The sequence below is a fragment of the Geotrypetes seraphini genome, chromosome 8 (assembly GCF_902459505.1).
Source record: "Geotrypetes seraphini chromosome 8, aGeoSer1.1, whole genome shotgun sequence".
In the NCBI taxonomy this organism is placed as follows: Eukaryota; Metazoa; Chordata; class Amphibia; order Gymnophiona; family Dermophiidae; genus Geotrypetes; species Geotrypetes seraphini.
Genome location: NC_047091.1, coordinates 163,110,382 through 163,128,804, shown reverse-complemented (window position 1 = coordinate 163,128,804; position 18,423 = coordinate 163,110,382).

Below are 18,423 nucleotides of genomic sequence, written 5' to 3'. Positions count from 1 at the left end.
CTTCCCCACCACCCCAGAGTCCACTATCTCTCCCTTTCTTTTCCTAATTACCCTCCTATCCAGTATCTCTATCCCTCCTCCACACCATCCCTTGTGTCCAATTTCTCTCCCTTTCTGTTCCTTCCCTCCCTAAATCCCATGGTCCATCATCTCTCTCCCTCTCCTCTATTTTCAGACCCATTATTTCTTCACCCCCCCCCAAAGTTTGGCATATGCACGTCTCTTTGAACACCCCCTTCCCTCCGTGTACTTCTAAATCATGGTCCCCCCCAAAGGCCTGTCCCCCCTTAAAGGTCTGCCTGTCCCCCCTTGAAGGCCTGCACCCCCCTTGAAGGCCTGTCCCATCCCCTTGTAGGCCTGTCCCCCCCTTGAAGGCCTGCCTGCCTTTCCCCCCTTTGAAGGTCTGCACCCCCCGAAGGCCTGCACCCCCCCGAAGGCCTGTCTCCCACTTGAAGGCCTGTCCCACCCCCTTGTAGCTTCTCCCCCCCCCCCCTTGTAGGCCTGTCCCCCCTTGAAGGCCTGCCTGCCTGCCTTTCCCCCCCTTGAAGGCCTGCACCCCCCGAAGGCCTGCACTCCCTTGAAGGTCTGCACCCCCCCGAAGGCCTGTCAAACCCCTTGAAGGCCTGTCCCACCCCCTTGTAGGCCTGTCCCCCCTTGAAGGCCTGCCTGCCTGCCTTTACCCCCCTTGAAGGCCTGCACCCCCCCTTGAAGGCCTGCACCCCCCCTTGAAGGCCTGCACTCCCTTGAAGGTCTGCACCCCCCGAAGGCCTGTCCCACCCCCTTGTAGGCCTGTCCCCCCCCTTGAAGGCCTGCCTGCCTTTCCCCCCTTGAAGGCCTGTCCCCCCCCCCTTGAAGGCCTGCACCCCCTTGAAGGTCTGCACCCCCCCAAAGGCCTACACCCCCCCCGAAGGCCTGCACCCCCCCCGAAGGCCTGTCCCCCCTTGAAGGCCTGCCTGCCTGCCTGTCACCTCCTCCCCCTTGAAAGCCTGCCTGCCTGCCCGCCCGCCCCACCCTGAAGGCCTGATGCCCCGACCCACCCCGAAGGACCGCTCGCCCCCCTGGCCTCCCCGCACCACCTATTAAGCAGCCGCAGCAGGATCGCGAAGTCAGCGTCAGCGATCCCTGAGCTGCTTCCTGTGCCATGGTCCCGCCCCTCCTCTGACGTCAGAGGAGGGGCGGGATCGCGGCGCAGGAAGCAGCGCCTAAGCAGCGCAGGGATCGCTGACGCTGACTTCGCGATCCTGCTGCGGGCTGCTTCACAGGTGGTGCAGGAAAGTCAGTGGGGCGAGCGGTCCTTCGGGGGTGGGGGGGGACTGAACGGCAAGGCCGGGAGCACCCCCTTAGGGCTGGCACCCTGGGCGCACCGCCTCCCCCCGCCCCCCCCCCCCTTGGTACACCACTGGTTAATACTGAAAATGGGAGTGGAGTGGCAAAGGCCCAGATTCTAAAAAACGTACCGTTATGAAGGCAGCGGTTGGCGCACCACCAGCGCCTATGTTAGTTGTTTTAATTGGCTCTTAATGGTGTGGAAACTGAAGAGTCTATAAAACACAGCGCCGACGTTCAGCGTCGGGGCATTCCTCTGCCGCCTCGCTGATGATGTCATCAGCAAGGCGGCAGGGGGACGCCCCGACGTGAGAAGGCCTGAAGCGGCCTGTTTCGATTGCTGCTGCAACGCTGCCTTTTGTCAGTCTCGCGGTCGGCGTGGGGAGGGAGAGATGGAAGGGGTGGGAGAGATGGAAGGGGAGGAAGAGGAGGAAGAGATGGAAGGGTCTGCTGCGGCATGCTACACGCTAACGCGTCCGTAGAATATAATGGCTGTGTTAGCATTTAGCATGCGCTAAAACAGCCAGCATGCCTTAGTAAAAGGACTCCCCTAGTTACCAATAATCTAGATTAACAATAAAATAATCCATTTTAACAGTAGCCCACATTGGCGGGTTCACTACAAGGTGTTATCTTTGGTATTCCAGATTTTGTATCAATCAACCCCTACTGGTTTCAATTTCTCGGGGATGTCTATAAACCAAACAGAGCTTTGAGGTGAGAAGGTGGAATGAGATTATTAGCGAAATCAGAAGACGGTATAAGACATGTGGCCACGAAATCGAAAATGTTCTCAATTGCTGGAGAGCTTCTCTGGAATAAGTTGTCGGGACATGTAAGATTATGCACCGACCATTTCGGTTTTAAAATAATTGTAAAAAAAAAAAAAAACAAGCGGTTTGTGGTTGCCTATATGTAAAGCCAATACAGTTTCGGATTTGACATAAGTAGTTTCTGTACTGGGTTTGAAGTCTGCAAGCAATAGTTTTAACCATCTGGGCCAGTGTCTCGGAAACTTTCTGGCCGGGGGCACACTAAACCCAGTGCCCCGGCCGGAAGGCACCCAGAAGTGTGCAGTCATTGCGTCAATGTCCGTGCATGTGCGGAGGCCCATCTGGCCATGATCCTCTTCGGTCGAGTGATTTGGGAGGAAGGGAGGTGCGGGAAGAAGAGGAGAGTCATCCGCGTCAGCTGACTACCTACAGGACGCACCTCTCGCTGTGAGAGGCGCGTCCTGTAGGCAGTCAGCCAGCGCGGATGACTCTCCTCCTTACCAGTGTGTCGCGGCACTCCTGAAATCTCAGAAGGCACACTGGTGTCAAACAGCACACCGTTTGCGATACAGTAATCCATGTCTTAGCTAGCCTGTTAGCAAGGTTTGATATGTGATGATTTGATTGTCTGTAGGGAGTGAGTGGAGTTTATTGCTCGATCTTGGAGTGAATGGAAGTTTGTAAATACTTAAGTTTTGATTTGTAATTTCTGTATGCTTATTTTATGGAAACCATTTAGAATAGTACAATTCTGGGGTTCAAAAAGGGACTGGATGACTTCCTGGAAGCAAAGGGGATAACTCACTCCCTGGCACCATACCCTCAATCGATCAATAAAAAAAAAAAATAATAAGAAATGCCAAGAAAGATACTTGAAACCTAAATCATCCTACCGAAACCGACTATCTACCAACGTATGGAAACAGACTACTTGCTATGTAATGTAATGTAACCTGATTTATCTTCCAATGTTATTGTCTATACCCTCATTCTGTTATTAAGTCTATACCCTCAATCTGTATTCTCCAATGTCATGTACCCTCCTGGAAATGTCCAGTTCTTTTCTTATGTAATCCGCTTTGAACCACAAGGTACAAGCGGAATAAAAATCACTAATGTAATGTAATGTAATGTAATAACAGGGTACAGATAGAGGTTTACCTTACAGGGCATTAAGCGAACAGGGTATGTACGTTTTAGGTTAGGTAGGGAACACTTACAGGTCATGGACCTGGGGGGCCGCCGCGGGAGCGGACTGCCGGGCACGATGGACCCCTGGTCTGACCCGGCAGAGGCAATTCTTATGTTCTTATTATGTTAGAAGTGGTATATACAAACTTATAAAATTGACAACTCCCCCCACCCCCAGTAATTTGGGCACTGATAATTTTTTTTAATAAATGGGCCCCATCTTTTCATTTGAGCTAGAGTTGTCTAGATAGAATAAAGGACATCCAAATCAGAACATTCACCATTTGCTTAGGCCTAGATTCACTAAACTCACCTTTCAGATCCGAACCGTGGGCGATCCGTGGCCAAGTCTTGCCGGGCAACCAATTCACAACAGTTCCTGCATTCAAATGATCTGATCGGAAGCACGTCCACAAGCGGTCCCACGGATCGCTATAGAGCGATCGTGACGCATGCACAGGAATCATTTTAATTTGTGCAGAATGGAACAGAACGTCCACCCAATCAGCGCCACAGGGGGAAGGAGTTCCTCCGCCCACAGAACGGCAGTTCAGAGAACCGGCAGCTGTACACTGCATGCCAGAGACTCCGGCCGAAGCAGCCCAGCCCCGGCCACAGCATGAAGAGCCTTTTGCGCCTCCACCTCCTCTTTTTGCTGGTCCTGTTCGTAGCCTGGACAGCTCCCTTGCAGTACGGAACAGAACACGCTTTAAACCTGCGGGGGGAAACCACAGGCTCGAAGGGAGGCAGGGTGGCAGAGAGCAGAAAGCAGAGCACTTTTTGCAGGGCTAGGATTTCAGGGCGGCAGAGAGCAGGACAGTCGGAAACGACGTGAGCGACTGGTCCTCAGCAGTCGCTTCTTTATTGATCGGCCAGCCCAGTCAGTGTTCCTTCTTCCCTTTAGTGAATCGCTGCCTTCCTACTTTGCATGCCATTTCCCCTCATTTGCATGTGCGGAACGGATCGGGTGTGGATCGGATCGGGAGGAAGGTTAGTGAATCGGGTCGGGGTCGTAAACTGGTCGGGACATGATCGGTAAGCTTAGTGAACCCCCCCCCCCTTAGTTTGCTGAGTATTTTACAAAGGGTCACTGGTCTCAGAGTAAAATACCTATTAGGACTTGAAGAAATAAATCTATACTTGGTCGTATATAGTGCAAGAACGGCCATTTTACAAACAGATATGTTAAATAAATAAATAAATAGAGTGGTGTAGCACTTGGGGTTTCGAATATGTAAGTAATGACACTGACAAAACTTCAAAAAAAGAGGAATGGAGGTAAAGTTAAAACACAACAAATACAACAAAAATCCCCAGGCCATTAATTGAAAAAAAATTAGCTAAGCACCACAATACTACTTAAAGTTACAAGTTACAAGTTTATTAGAATTTGATGGATCGCTTAATCGGTTTGCTAAGCGATGTACAAAATTATTAAAAGAAAAGTGTGGATTACAAAAAGGACAAACCAAATGACAAAATTCTTAGAGACAAGACAAACTTGAGTTGAGAGGAAGGGGGGGAAAAGTTACAATTCTATTTAGAAGAAAAACAAAAAAGGAAAAGAACAAAAGGAAATGGGATAGTTAAAATTTAAAAATATTAAGCAAATTTAAAGTTCAAGTATTATAAGCATCTTTAAAAAGATAAGATTTTAACGATTTTTTAAAGGAGGAGAGGTCTTTTTCATTTTTAATATAATGTGGTAATGAATTCCACCATTGGGGGCCCATTACAGAGACATACACAAGGCTTACTTGAACTTATGGCTAAAGTACAAGTTTAAATATCATATAGAGAACTAAACGATCTCAAGCGCTCACAGGCTAAAAGTCTGATGTATATTTCAAACTAATGACCCTATCGTGAGCTATCATTGATCTTATATGTTCTCTATTTTCCAAAAAATTTTTGTTTTAAATAATTTTTTATGTATATTATATTATTTTTTTATATAAAGCTGTTATACCCAGGGGGTAATCAGCATAATACGTGACATGTCTCCTCAAGTCTGCTTATCTGACCTCCGTGTCATGAGTGTTACCTTGATCTCAAAAGGGCAGTAAAGTTTGCTCATTTGAGAGCCTGACTTCCTTTGCAGGCAAGCCGCTCAAATAACATCAGTAAAGACAGATGGGAAACTACATCAAAAGGAAGGGGACAGTGACAAGTATCTGCTAACTTGACCTTTTTGACCTAGGAGTTTCCCAAACAGCATCAAAGGGACAGTGACAAGTATCTAACATCCTGACCTCCTTGATCTCCAAAGGGACAGTGAAACCAGTCTCATGGGAAAACAATCTCTGCAAACACCTCCACAATAACATCAAAAGGACAATAAAGCCAGATGGGCCGGTCTCTGCCACACCTCCTTGACCTAGGTGTTGTCAAAACAGAGAACAAAGGAGCAGGACCAGCTGTATTACTAATAGCAGGACCAGCTGTTTATGAACTCCGCAGTTTGCATCCTATATAAGACCGGGATTCTGACCCTGACAGACAGAATCCATGACGTCTGAAGGGAGAAGCCACGATGTCTAAAGGGACAGTCCTTTGGTCCCCCCACCTATCAATTGCAAGGATTCCCAATTGTGAAGGTGGTCAGTGTATGGGGTCCAGGTGATGCTATTTTATTCTTATATTTATATATCTATATATGTATAATAAAGTGTTATTGTTTATGCTTTATATTGTCTGTGTGCTTTTCTGAGTGTCACTGATCATCCCATTTGACAGAAATTAGTGGCGGAACAAAAGCAGTTTAAATTATTTATATAAATAGGTCTTCAGATATCTCCCATTTTAAGAATGAACTCTATGAAGGATTTTAGCTTCAAGAGTATAGGGTACTTAGCTTCCCAGCTTAACTTCACGACGGAAGATCTCCGTTTCTCTCTTATATAGTTCTCTAAGAGCTTCGTCAGGAAACCACCAACATTCACACTAAAAGAAGACAAAAATACTCTTTAAGCATAAAATCTAATAGCTAAAACTTTTTACTTTGCTTGCACTCAAAAAAGAACACACTATGGCGAAACTAAGGCCCTATATTTTTAAAGACCAAATATTTTTAGGAAACAATCACACAGACACTGCCATGAATCAGTACAAAATTGTAGCAATTCTCTAAGAAAGTGATATACTGCAAAGAACATATAAAACAGTGTCTAAACTAGAAATTGTAGCAATTCTCTAAGTACTATATTGCAAGAAACATGTAACACAGTATCTAAAACTGGAAACCATTAAAGAAGCAAACCTGACGGGTAGCGCTTTTAAAATACCTCTCAATGCTGATGGAATCATAGGGGCACGAAATCCAAGAACAGCCTGGACCTCAGAAAAGTGCAAAAAAGACCTCTGCCTCCCTGGATAATCGCCGATTTAAATACCCGCCCGAATTCAATTCAAGTCAAATGAGAGCGTCTGACGTCATATCCGGTATCGCCAAAGATCAAGCAGACCGATCATTCTATAAACAATGGAACCCTATCTAACAGAAATAGACCTAAAACTCATCACTTATTACACTCAAAGGAACCACAATCATGCAAGTTTTTCTCAATCAGCAAACCTATACGACAGACATACAGGTAATATAAGATGGAATAACAACTCCAATTCATCAGAAAAAAGCTTGCCAGTTTATGGTAATATTCAGACCTTGCGGTTGTACACAATGCAAGCGATCAATCCATTTTTGCTCAGATTGCTCTCAAGTGCCTCCAGCAGTACTGGTTCAGCTACTAATTATTCGGATCAACAAAAAAACTACCAAAGAGGCAGGGGAATAGGAAGACCCAGAGGCAGAAGCAGAGGTCGCAGAAACATGCGCAACAATTACTGATGAATACTTCAGACCAGTCTACATCAACTGTTATTAATATTTCCAAGCGTATACTAACTCAAGAAGAAGAAAAAGTCCTGTCTAGAGGGTTAACTTTTGTCCCTACTGCTCCCTTTGATTTTTTTCAATTTCAAGTGGATTTAGAAAGATTTATAAGAGCTTTATCTTTGAAAACGTTTTTCTGGGACAAAGAATCCCAATATGATAGATCAGTAGTGAAACAGAAATCTAACTGGAATCCTCCGGGTCCCTTGGATCCTCTTTTATATACCTTCAAACAACTGGTGTTACAAGATGTCGCGAAATTAAGATATAGAAAAATTGAAAATTATAATCTTTCTAAAGAAGAACATAATGCCTTACTCAGTTTACAACAAGATCAGTCAATTGTAATCAGTAGAGCTGATAAAGGTGGAGGTACAGTCATTTGGAATATGACAGATTATCAGGAAGAACTAGATAAACAACTGTCTGATAACACAACCTATATTTTGCTTGACACTGACCCCACTTTACAGCTGAAAGCTCAAATTTTGAGGTTAATGCAAGAAGGTTTTGATGACGGATATGTCACAAAACGAGAGTTTCAGTTTTTAAACAAACCATATAGTACTACTCCATGGATATATTTACTTCCTAAAGTTCATAAAAGGTTGGTTAAACCTCCTGGAAGACCTATTATTTCTTCAATTGATTCCATTCTTGAACCGCTTTCTACTTATATTGACTACTTTTTAAAACCTATAGTAATAGAAGGTAGTTCGTATGTCAGGGATACCAGCCAGTTCCTGTTGTGGTTACAAACGATTGAGCTTGAGGATAAACCAACACTGCTTGTGACATTAGATATAGTGTCTCTCTATACTTCACTTCCTCAAGATAAATGCTTGAGTATCATTCATGAGACACTAAAATCTAGACGCCGTCCTCACCAAAGTCCTACGGCATTTATTATGGCACTATTAGATCTCACATTAACTAAGAATTTCTTTACTGATGGTAAAAGGCTATTCTTACAAACTAAGGGGGTAGCCATGGGTGCCACCTGCGCCCCTTCAATCGCGTGCCTTTATATGAAGCATTATGAAGAAACATATTTGATAAATCATCAGTGGAGCCAGTATATTGTAGGGTGGAAAAGATATATAGACGATATCTTTATGATCTGGCAGGGTTCAACTGATCAATTAAGAGATTTTATAGAGTGGTTAGCTACGAATGATAACTGTATCCAGTTCACTAGTAACCATTCCTTTACAGGTATCAATTTTTTTGACATTTGGGTCAGTATTAATGGGAATCATCTTGAATCTAAACTTTACATTAAGCCCACTGATATCACCAGTCTGTTGCACTATGATAGTTGTCACCCTACTCCACTTAAAAATAGTTTGCCGTTAGCTCAGTTTTTATGCTTTAGGAGTATTTGTTCCCATACTGCTGATTTTAAATCTTCAGCAAACAAGTTAGCTAGTAACCTGAGACATAAAGGGTACCCTGAAAAGACATACCGTAGGGCTAAATATAATCACCAGGAATGGTTGTTAGACTCTGCGGGTAAGGATAGTCCCTATAACACACATGCTGAAAAACATGCTGGGGACCTAGAGCAAATTGAAGATTTCCAGACATTTGTACTAAAATATAATGTACAATCAGAACAGATTTCGAAGATTATACATAACCATTGGAGAATTGTTCAAAATAATATCTGTTTTGAAAACTCAAAATTGCGTTTGATGTACTCTAGATCTCGGAATCTAAAAGAATATTTGAGAATAAAACCAGAGCCATCTCTATCTGATAATAGTAAAAAGAAAGGTTTTCACTCGAGTTGTGGCAGATGTCAAGTTTGCCCTCTTACGATCTCAGGGGCTCTGTTTGAAAATCCTTTAAATCATCGACAATATGAGTTACGGCATGTTACCACATGTAAATCTGATTTTGTGGTCTACTTGATTAAATGCCCATGCCAAAAAATCTATGTTGGTAAAACCACTAGACAATTCAACATTCGCATGGCGGAGCATAAATCTTGTTTAAAACTTAAGAGAAAAGAGGCTCCATTAGTAGCACATTGTATAACATACAACCATTCCTTTGCGGATTTACAATGTATGGTCATAGATAGAATAGAGGCATCAATAAGGGGAGGGGATAGGGGGAAAAAACTGCTGCAATCTGAGCAAAAATGGATTGATCGCTTGCATTGTGTACAACCGCAAGGTCTGAATATTACCATAAACTGGCAAGCTTTTTTCTGATGAATTGGAGTTGTTATTCCATCTTATATTACCTGTATGTCTGTCGTATAGGTTTGCTGATTGAGAAAAACTTGCATGATTGTGGTTCCTTTGAGTGTAATAAGTGATGAGTTTTAGGTCTATTTCTGTTAGATAGGGTTCCATTGTTTATAGAATGATCGGTCTGCTTGATCTTTGGCGATACCGGATATGACGTCAGACGCTCTCATTTGACTTGAATTGAATTCGGGCGGGTATTTAAATCGGCGATTATCCAGGGAGGCAGAGGTCTTTTTTGCACTTTTCTGAGGTCCAGGCTGTTCTTGGATTTCGTGCCCCTATGATTCCATCAGCATTGAGAGGTATTTTAAAAGCGCTACCCGTCAGGTTTGCTTCTTTAATGGTTTCCAGTTTTAGATACTGTGTTACATGTTTCTTGCAATATAGTACTTAGAGAATTGCTACAATTTCTAGTTTAGACACTGTTTTATATGTTCTTTGCAGTATATCACTTAGAGAATTGCTACAATTTTGTACTGATTCATGGTAGTGTCTGTGTGATTGTTTCCTAAAAATATTTGGTCTTTAAAAATATAGGGCCTTAGTTTCGCCATAGTGTGTTCTTTTTTGAGTGCAAGCAAAGTAAAAAGTTTTAGCTATTAGATTTTATGCTTAAAGAGTATTTTTGTCTTCTTTTAGTGTGAATGTTGGTGGTTTCCTGACGAAGCTCTTAGAGAACTATATAAGAGCGAAACGGAGATCTTCCGTTGTGAAGTTAAGCTGGGAAGCTAAGTACCCTATACTCTTGAAGCTAAAATCCTTCATAGAGTTCATTCTTAAAATGGGAGATATCTGAAGACCTATTTATATAAATAATTTAAATTGCTTTATATAAAAAAATAATATAATATACATAAAAAATTATTTAAAACAAAAATTTTTTGGAAAATAGAGAACATATAAGATCAATGATAGCTCACGATAGGGTCATTAGTTTGAAATATACATCAGACTTTTAGCCTGTGAGCGCTTGAGATCATTTAGTTCTCTATATGATATTTAAACTTGTACTTTAGCCATAAGTTCAAGTAAGCCTTGTGTAGGCCCATTACAGAGAACATATCGGATCTTCTCGTGCCTACTATTTTCAAAGAGGGTATAGATAAGAGATTTTGGAAGGATGACCTGAGTGGACGTATTGTCTTATGGGGTATTAACATTCTGGCTATGAATTGAGGTTCATTATAGGTTAGGGTTTTAAATATTAGCAGCATGAGCTTAAAAAGGATGCGATGATTCATAGGGAGCCAGTGGGAATCGATCAATAATGGCGTGACGTGGTCATATTTCTTAGCGTTATATATTAGTTTAATAGCTGTATTTTGGATAAGTTGAAGTCTTCTTTTTTCTTTTTGGGAGATGTTAAGTAGTAGTGAGTTGCAGTAATCCATTTTAGCTATAATCAGTGAATGTATCAGAATATTAATCGATTTGGGCTCAAGAAATTTGGCGATTGATCGTATTAAACGCAATTTATAAAAACATATTTTGACTATATTATTGATATGTTCGTGGAACAGTAGTTTATCATTAATTATGACCCCAAGAATTTTTAAGGTGGAAACGCCTCAGCTCGGTGACGTTAAATCCACACTCTACCAACCGAACATCATAGGCCACGAAAACTTTTGCCCTGACACACAAACGTACCAGATTTCATCAACCTGGACGTCTAAGGGGGAGTTAATTAAGGAACCAGCACCACAACCCTATTTATTAGGGCTCCTTTTACTAAGGTCCGTTAGCGTTTTTAGCACATGCAGGAAATTACCGCGTGCTACACTGCGCGCTACACTTCTAGAACTAATGCCAACTTAATGCTGGCATTAAGGTCTAGCACGTGCGGCAATGTGGCGCGAGCTATTCCATGCGTTAAAGCCCTAATGCACCTTCGTAAAAGGAGCCCATAGCTTTTTGAGGTGGTGCTCGATACCAGTCTCTTCGTCAAAGCCTGTCCAAAAAAGGAGTTAGCTGACCTTTACGTATGACTTAGAGAAGACGGTAATTCCAATGTGCATTTTTTTATTTTATGAGTATGCAAGTGTTGCTGTTTTAAACTAACATATTGGGTGGAGGGGGTGGGATTTTACTGTAGGGTGAGGCTTGGCCGAGTCTGGGTATAAGAACCCAACCCGGACTCTGACTGTTTCCGCCTGTTCTGGTGGTTAGTTGTTTCATGCTCTGTACAGTGTTCCCCCACGAATTTGCAGTTCACGAACTCACTAATTTGCGGTATTCTCCGACTGCTTCTTTCTGTGCTAAATTCATGCTACACCAATCAGGAGCTTCATGTCAAAGCAGCTCCTTGATTGGTGTAGCCTGATTTTAGCAACAGGAAGAGGCGGTCGGAGCAGACCACGACTGATTTTGCACCCACCGGCACCCCAGCTGCCCTTTCTTGCCTATAGAAACCATATTCGCATTTTTTCAAAATTAACGGGGGTTCCTGGAACGGAACCCCTGCAAATTTCGGGGCAATACGGTATATTAAAAATGCTGTATCAACTGCTCTGTTTGTTTGTATTTTGTCATTTAAATAAACAGTTTGGGGGGAAATAAAACATATACCAGAGAGTGGTAGAAAACTGGAACGCTCTTCCAGAGTCTGTTATAGGGGAAAACACCCTCCAGGGATTCAAGACAAAGTTGGACAAGTTCCTGCTAAACTGGAACGTACGCAGGTGAGGCTGGACTCATTTAGAGCACTGGTCTTTCACCTGGGGGCCGCCGCGTGAGTGGACTGCTGAGTACGATGGACCACTGGTCTGACCCAGCAGCGGCAATTCTTATGTTCTTATGTTTTTATCTACTGGGGAGGAGTAGCTTAATGGGCTAAGATCCTAAGAGACTGGGTTCAATTCCCACTGCAGCTCCTCGTGACTCTGAACAAGCCACTTAACCTTCCAAAAAGCATCTTCAATTGTGAAGCCACTAGGGACAGAAACAGTACATGTATATAGTGTGTACAGCATTGCATACTACGTTCAATACTGGTCGCCGTACCTTAAGAAGGATATGGCGGTACTTGAGAGGGTCCAGAGAAGAGCAACAAAAATGATAAAGGGCATGGAGAACCTTTCTTATGCTGAGAGACTGGACAGGCTGGGGCTCTTTTCCCTGGAGAAGCGGAGGCTTAGAGGGGATATGGTAGAAACTCACAAGATCATGAAGGGTATAGAGAAGGTAGAGAGGGACAGATTCTTCAGACTGGCAGGGGCAATAAAAACTAGAGGGCATTCGGAAAAATTGAAGGGAGACAGATTCAGAACAAATGCCAGGAAGTTCTTCTTCACTCAGAGGGTGGTGGACACCTGGAACGCACTTCCGGAGGAGGTCGTATAGCAGAGCACGATTTTGGGACTGGACAAATTTCTGAAGGAAAAGGGGATTGAAGAGTACAATTAGAGGGGTACTATACAGTACAAAAGTAATAGATCACTTACAGGTCATCGACCTAGGGGGCCGCTGCGGGAGCGGACTGCTGGGCATGATGGACCTATGGTCTGACTCAGCGGAGGCGATGCTTATGTTCTTATGTTCTTACATCTAGCAGTGCTATTGAAATAAGTATACTTCTCTCTATGTAATTGCGGTTTCGATTATTCGCGGTTTTTAGCTTGCTGGTTCCCTCCCCCCATCCCAAATGACGTCAGTTTGCATAGAGAAATCGCTGATTCCAAGCGTTTACAGAGAAAATAGCCAATTCCCGGTACTTTCTTCGCCGTGTGTTGCCTCTCCTTCGGGAACAGGCCCAGGTCTCCCACCATGTTGTTCGTGGCTTCACCATACCCACGATGGTTTTTAATAGAAAACAGCAAATAACATATGAAAGAGTTATTTGCGTTTTTTCTGTATTCACGGGTCTGTTAATCCCCTATCACAGCGAATACGGAGGGAGAAGTGTAGTAGCAGAATATACTCATGTGTTTTTCAGCAGACTCACCACCTTCACAAGTGCATGCCATGAATTTTTCACGTTTAAGTAGCAGCTTTTCTAAAATTGGTTTTTGGAAGCATAGAGCCATTTACTGTACATGAATAAATCCACTATCTACATGTGCAAGAGTTATGCTGTCTTCCTATAATGGCCTCATATGTATCACCATCTGTGGATCACAATCTGCCATCTAGAATTCAGTGAGGCGTGCAAAAACCAGAATGAGCCACAAATCGCCAGGTCTTCAGCTTATCCTTCCCGATGACCAAAATACCACACAGAAAGCATCAGAACGAACGGGTTCAACCCACTTTGCTTTCGGAGGCTTCGCCTTCTTAATATTTCAAATGGGCTTAAAAGGCCTCTTACTCGATAAATTGGTCATGCAAAGAAAACCATTGTAAATGATTTCCATCTCACAAATTGAGAAGGCGCTAAGGGTGGACCCAAGAGACAGGACTGGGAAAGGCCACTCGCATGAGTCTCATCAAAAAGCCTGTTACACAAAGGAAGTGATTAGATTCCGAAGTCATCCTTAGTATAAGTAATTTGATCAAATAGCTGGTGCTTAATCTATATTAAAAAAAAAAAAAAATACTCCAGCTGGAACAGCAGTTGTGATTTTTATTTCTTTGTGCACCAGAGCAGGGAATCCCCTATACAGAGCTATAGAAAACAGAAGGTAGGACGGGGATTCATTTTTCAAGAGTGTCTCCCATTTTGTGGCAAAACTCTTTTTGGAAAATGGCTCCCATGGGGATTTTCTAAGTGTGTTCATTTTTGCAGAGATGCTGGCTAGTGCTCGCTCTCTCTCTAAATCAGGGATAGGGAACTCCGGTCCTCGAGAGCCATATTCCAGTCGGGTTTTCAGGATTTTCCCAATGAATATGCATTGAAAGCAGTGCATGCAAATAGATCTCATGCATATTCATTGGGGAAATACTGAAAACCTGACTGGAATATGGCTCTCGAGGACCTGCTCTAAATGCTGAAAGAAATCATATGACCAGTTGGTCTCATTGCTAATACCAGTTCTAATTAAAAAAAAAAAAATTGTCCCATAGTTTAAAAAGAGAGCAAAAGGTTCAATGAAAGTGATTTTAGATGCGTCTTAAATAAATACCACTTGGAAAACACTCTCTTGGTGATGACTTCATAGGAAATTCAAACAGCTGCCCCTTCATTCTTTAACTTGGTGCCAGAATTTCCACGCCAACTGCATTTCCCAAATTTGAGGGTCATCAGTGTCCCCTTAGAGCAGGGGTGTCAAAGTCCCTCCTCGAGGGCCGGAATCCAGTCGGGTTTTCTGGATTTCCCCAATGAATATGCATTGAAAGCAGTGCATGCAAATAGATCTCATGCAGATTCGTTGGGGAAATCCTGAAAACCCGACTGGATTCTGGCCCTCGAGGACCGACTTCGACACCTGTGCCTTAGAGCAGGGCTGCCCAAGTCCGGTCCTCGAGATCTACTGGCAGGCCAGGTTTTCAAGATATCCACAATGAATTTGCATGAGAAAGATTTGCCTGCACTGCTTTCTTGATATGCAAATCTCTCTCATGCATATTCATTGGGGATATCCTGAAAACCTGGCCTGCCAGTAGATCTCGAGGACCAGACTTGGGCAGCCCTGCCTTAGAGCCTCAATAGTTTAAACTCACCATATGTGGCACATGCAAATTAATACAATTTTATTCTATTGGATCCTTGTTCCTATGAAATCCTGGTGTTCTTTCCATAACATGATTTACGTACTTTGGTTTCTATAAGTCACCTTGACCTGCACATCAGATTAGGTGGTATAGCACATCTGAAATAAATTTAAACCTGGGGGGGGGGGGGCGGAACAAGCTCACACGCCCGGCCCAGCAGTAAGAGAGGCGTCGGTGCAGCGGCTGGGGCTCGAAGTAAGGCAGGTAGCTGCCGAAGCAAGGATCTCCCGGCAGGCGGGCAGGCTCGGGCCGCGGCATGAGGGCAGCGTCTTAATGGGCAGCCAATGAAGAGCGCGCAATATCGGAGTGATATGATCAAATTTGGACACATGATACCTGAATTGTGGTGCCTAGTCATACACTTGGGTCTCCTTTTACTAAGATGCGCTAGCGTTTTATTAGCGCACGCATGAAGTTACCGCATGCTAAACCGCGTGGTACGCTTCTAGAATAATGCCTGCTCAATGCTGGCATTAAGGTCTAGCGCGCACGGCAATTTAGCGCACGCTATTCCGTGCGTTAAGGCCCTAACGCACCTTAGTAAAAGGAGCCCTTGGCCTTGTGATGCTTTTCTGTAACAGTGCAAAGTTCATCCACTTTCCTCATAAGTTAAGCTTGGACTAGTGATAAGACGCTGTATTCGTCTATCTGAGTATAGAGCAGACTGCTTTTGCAGCACAGAACTGCTCTACACTCTACAGATTTAGCAGGATAATGAAGATAGATGCCGTTCTTCTACAGATATATATGTACGAGATGTGTATTCAGTTGTAGGCCAGCTGATCTCGCAGTAGTTTGGAAATCTTACCCATTTATCATCGCCTGTGTCTTGTGCTGCTGTGTGGGCAGACAAGTAGTTTCAGGCTGCAGCTGGAAAAATAAATATTCCTGCTCCTAGCCTTCAGTCTGAGATCTGCAGCAACTGGGTTTGTAGAGCCGCTCATTTGGGCCGTGATGCACTCAGTTTGAATGAAAACCCTCAAGAAGGTCATGGCAATACTCGAGAGGGTCCAGAGGAGAGCAACGAGGATGATAAAGAGCATGGCGAACCTTTCATATGCCGAACGGTTGGACAAGCTGGGGCTCTTTACCCTGGAAAAGCGGAGACTGAGAGGGGACATGATAGAGACTTATAAAATCATGACTAGAAGCCTGCATGTTAGATTCATTGGCTCTAAGATTGCTTTGTGCACAAAAGGGTTTGAAATGGCATTTTTTTAAAAAAATTGAACCTTGTCAGCTATCACGCTATTAGACAACTGTGTATCCAATGCACACAGATATTTTTCTACAAAACTGTTTTGCATTCATCTAGGATTCGCTCAGCTATTTCCTGCTCTTCCCTTCAGTGAATACAGGTTTTCTTTACCGGTACTTATCTCTGTGCCATTTTCCTGGTGTACAATAGAAGCAGGTCTGTAAAAGGAGCTGGCGTGTTCGACTTTCGATCCACTTAGAACACTGTGGTTTAGTCTTACTTTGGCAAAATAGGTTTCACAGATAAGAAAAGGCCAGTGGGCTGCACCTCTGAAAAATGTCATATGACAGAATTTTGGGCCCTGTTACTAAAACACGCTAAAATACGGGTTTAGCATGTATGAATATTAAGAACATAAGAATTGCCGCTGCTGGGTCAGACCAGCGGTCCACTCATGCGGACCAGTGTCCTATTTGAGTCTAGCCTTACCTGCCTATGTTCTGGTCAAGCAGGAACTTATCTAGCCTTTACTTGAATCCCTGAAGGGTGCTTTCCCCTATAACGCAGGAATTTCCCATCTGCTGAGTTCATATTTAATATATAAAAAGTCTTTCAAAATTAGCAAACATTACACAGCACGCTCGAATCTGGCCAAGTTAAGTACATTGGAAATACTAACCTTTGGATATCAGTATCGGCATTTTCATTACTATTTCCTGCCTGAATTTTGAAATGTACACTTTGAATACATTGGATGCTAATTGAGTTTACGGAGACACATTGCTTGATTTTTCACTTTATAATTTCGATTTTGCACTTCTACACTGAAGGGTCCGGCAATATTTTATAAGTTGTTACCCGTTTGGGTAAATGAGAGCCAACAACTTGCCTAAACAGGGGTTCCTGGGCAGAGTTGTTAATAATAATAATAATAATAACTTTATTTTTGTATACCGCCATACCCAGAGGAGTTCTAGGCGGTTCACATCAATTAAACAGTTACAAGTGGTTTACATCAATTGAGCGGGGGAGTTCCTTTCTTTGTTTTAATTCCTGTAAACCGTGTCGAGCTCCACTTCCGTGGAGATGACGCGGTATATAAACTTAAGGTTTAGTTTAGTTTAGTTTAGTTACAAGTGGTTCAATATCAAATTGATCAAAGTTGCCAGGGGGGGTGAGGGAGAGGAAGAAGAGGGGAGAGGATTATTTAGTTAGGAAGGGGCATTAGGATCCTGGTCTTGGAAGAGGCGGGTTTTGAGTAGTTTTCTAAAGCCAAGGTAGTTGGGGGCCTTGAGGGCCATTTGGGATAACCATGGGTTTAGCTTGGAAGGCGAAGGTTTTGTCGAGGAATTTTTTAGAGTGGCAAAGTTTTAGGGAGGGGTAGGTGAAGAGTTGGATTCTGACAACCCTCAATACACATTTCTATTTAAGCTTGGTTGTTATGTTATTTTGAGCAATTTAATTTAGATCTCCGTAGCCTCTAATTTTGAAAGATTGTTTTAGAGATATATTCAGCTTTTTCGTCTTTCTTTATTTGGGTTTGTTGGTACTAAGAGCTCATAGATAAGGCATTATCAGAAGCTAAGTAGGGTCAAGCCTGGCTAGTACCTGGATGGGAGACCACCTGGGAATACCATGTGCTGTAGGCTGAGGAGCCCTATCTTGGGCAGCAGGGACATAGTGGAGCCGCACACTGCGAGGGAGAAGGCAATGGCAAACCACTCCTGTACTCTGCTGTGAAACATTACAGGGTGGATTTCTCACTGTGTATGTTGCCATGAGTCAGTGGCTGACTTAGTGGCATAATCCATCCATATATATTAACATAAGAATAGCCTTACTGGGTCAGACCAATGGTCCAGTAGCCCATTCTCAAGGTGGCCAATCCAGGTCCTTAGTACCTGGCCAAAACCCAAGGTATAGCAATATTCCTTCTCCCTTGTCTTTCTCAATAACAGACTATGGACTTTTCCTCCAGGAACTTGTCCAAACTTTTCTTAAAACCGGCTACGCTATCTGCTCTTACCACATCCTCTGGCAACGCATTCCACATGACTTGTAAAAAAGTATTAATACAGAGGCACTTACCGCCTCCTGTTTAGAACATGCCAATTGCTCTCGCATTAACCTTATGAA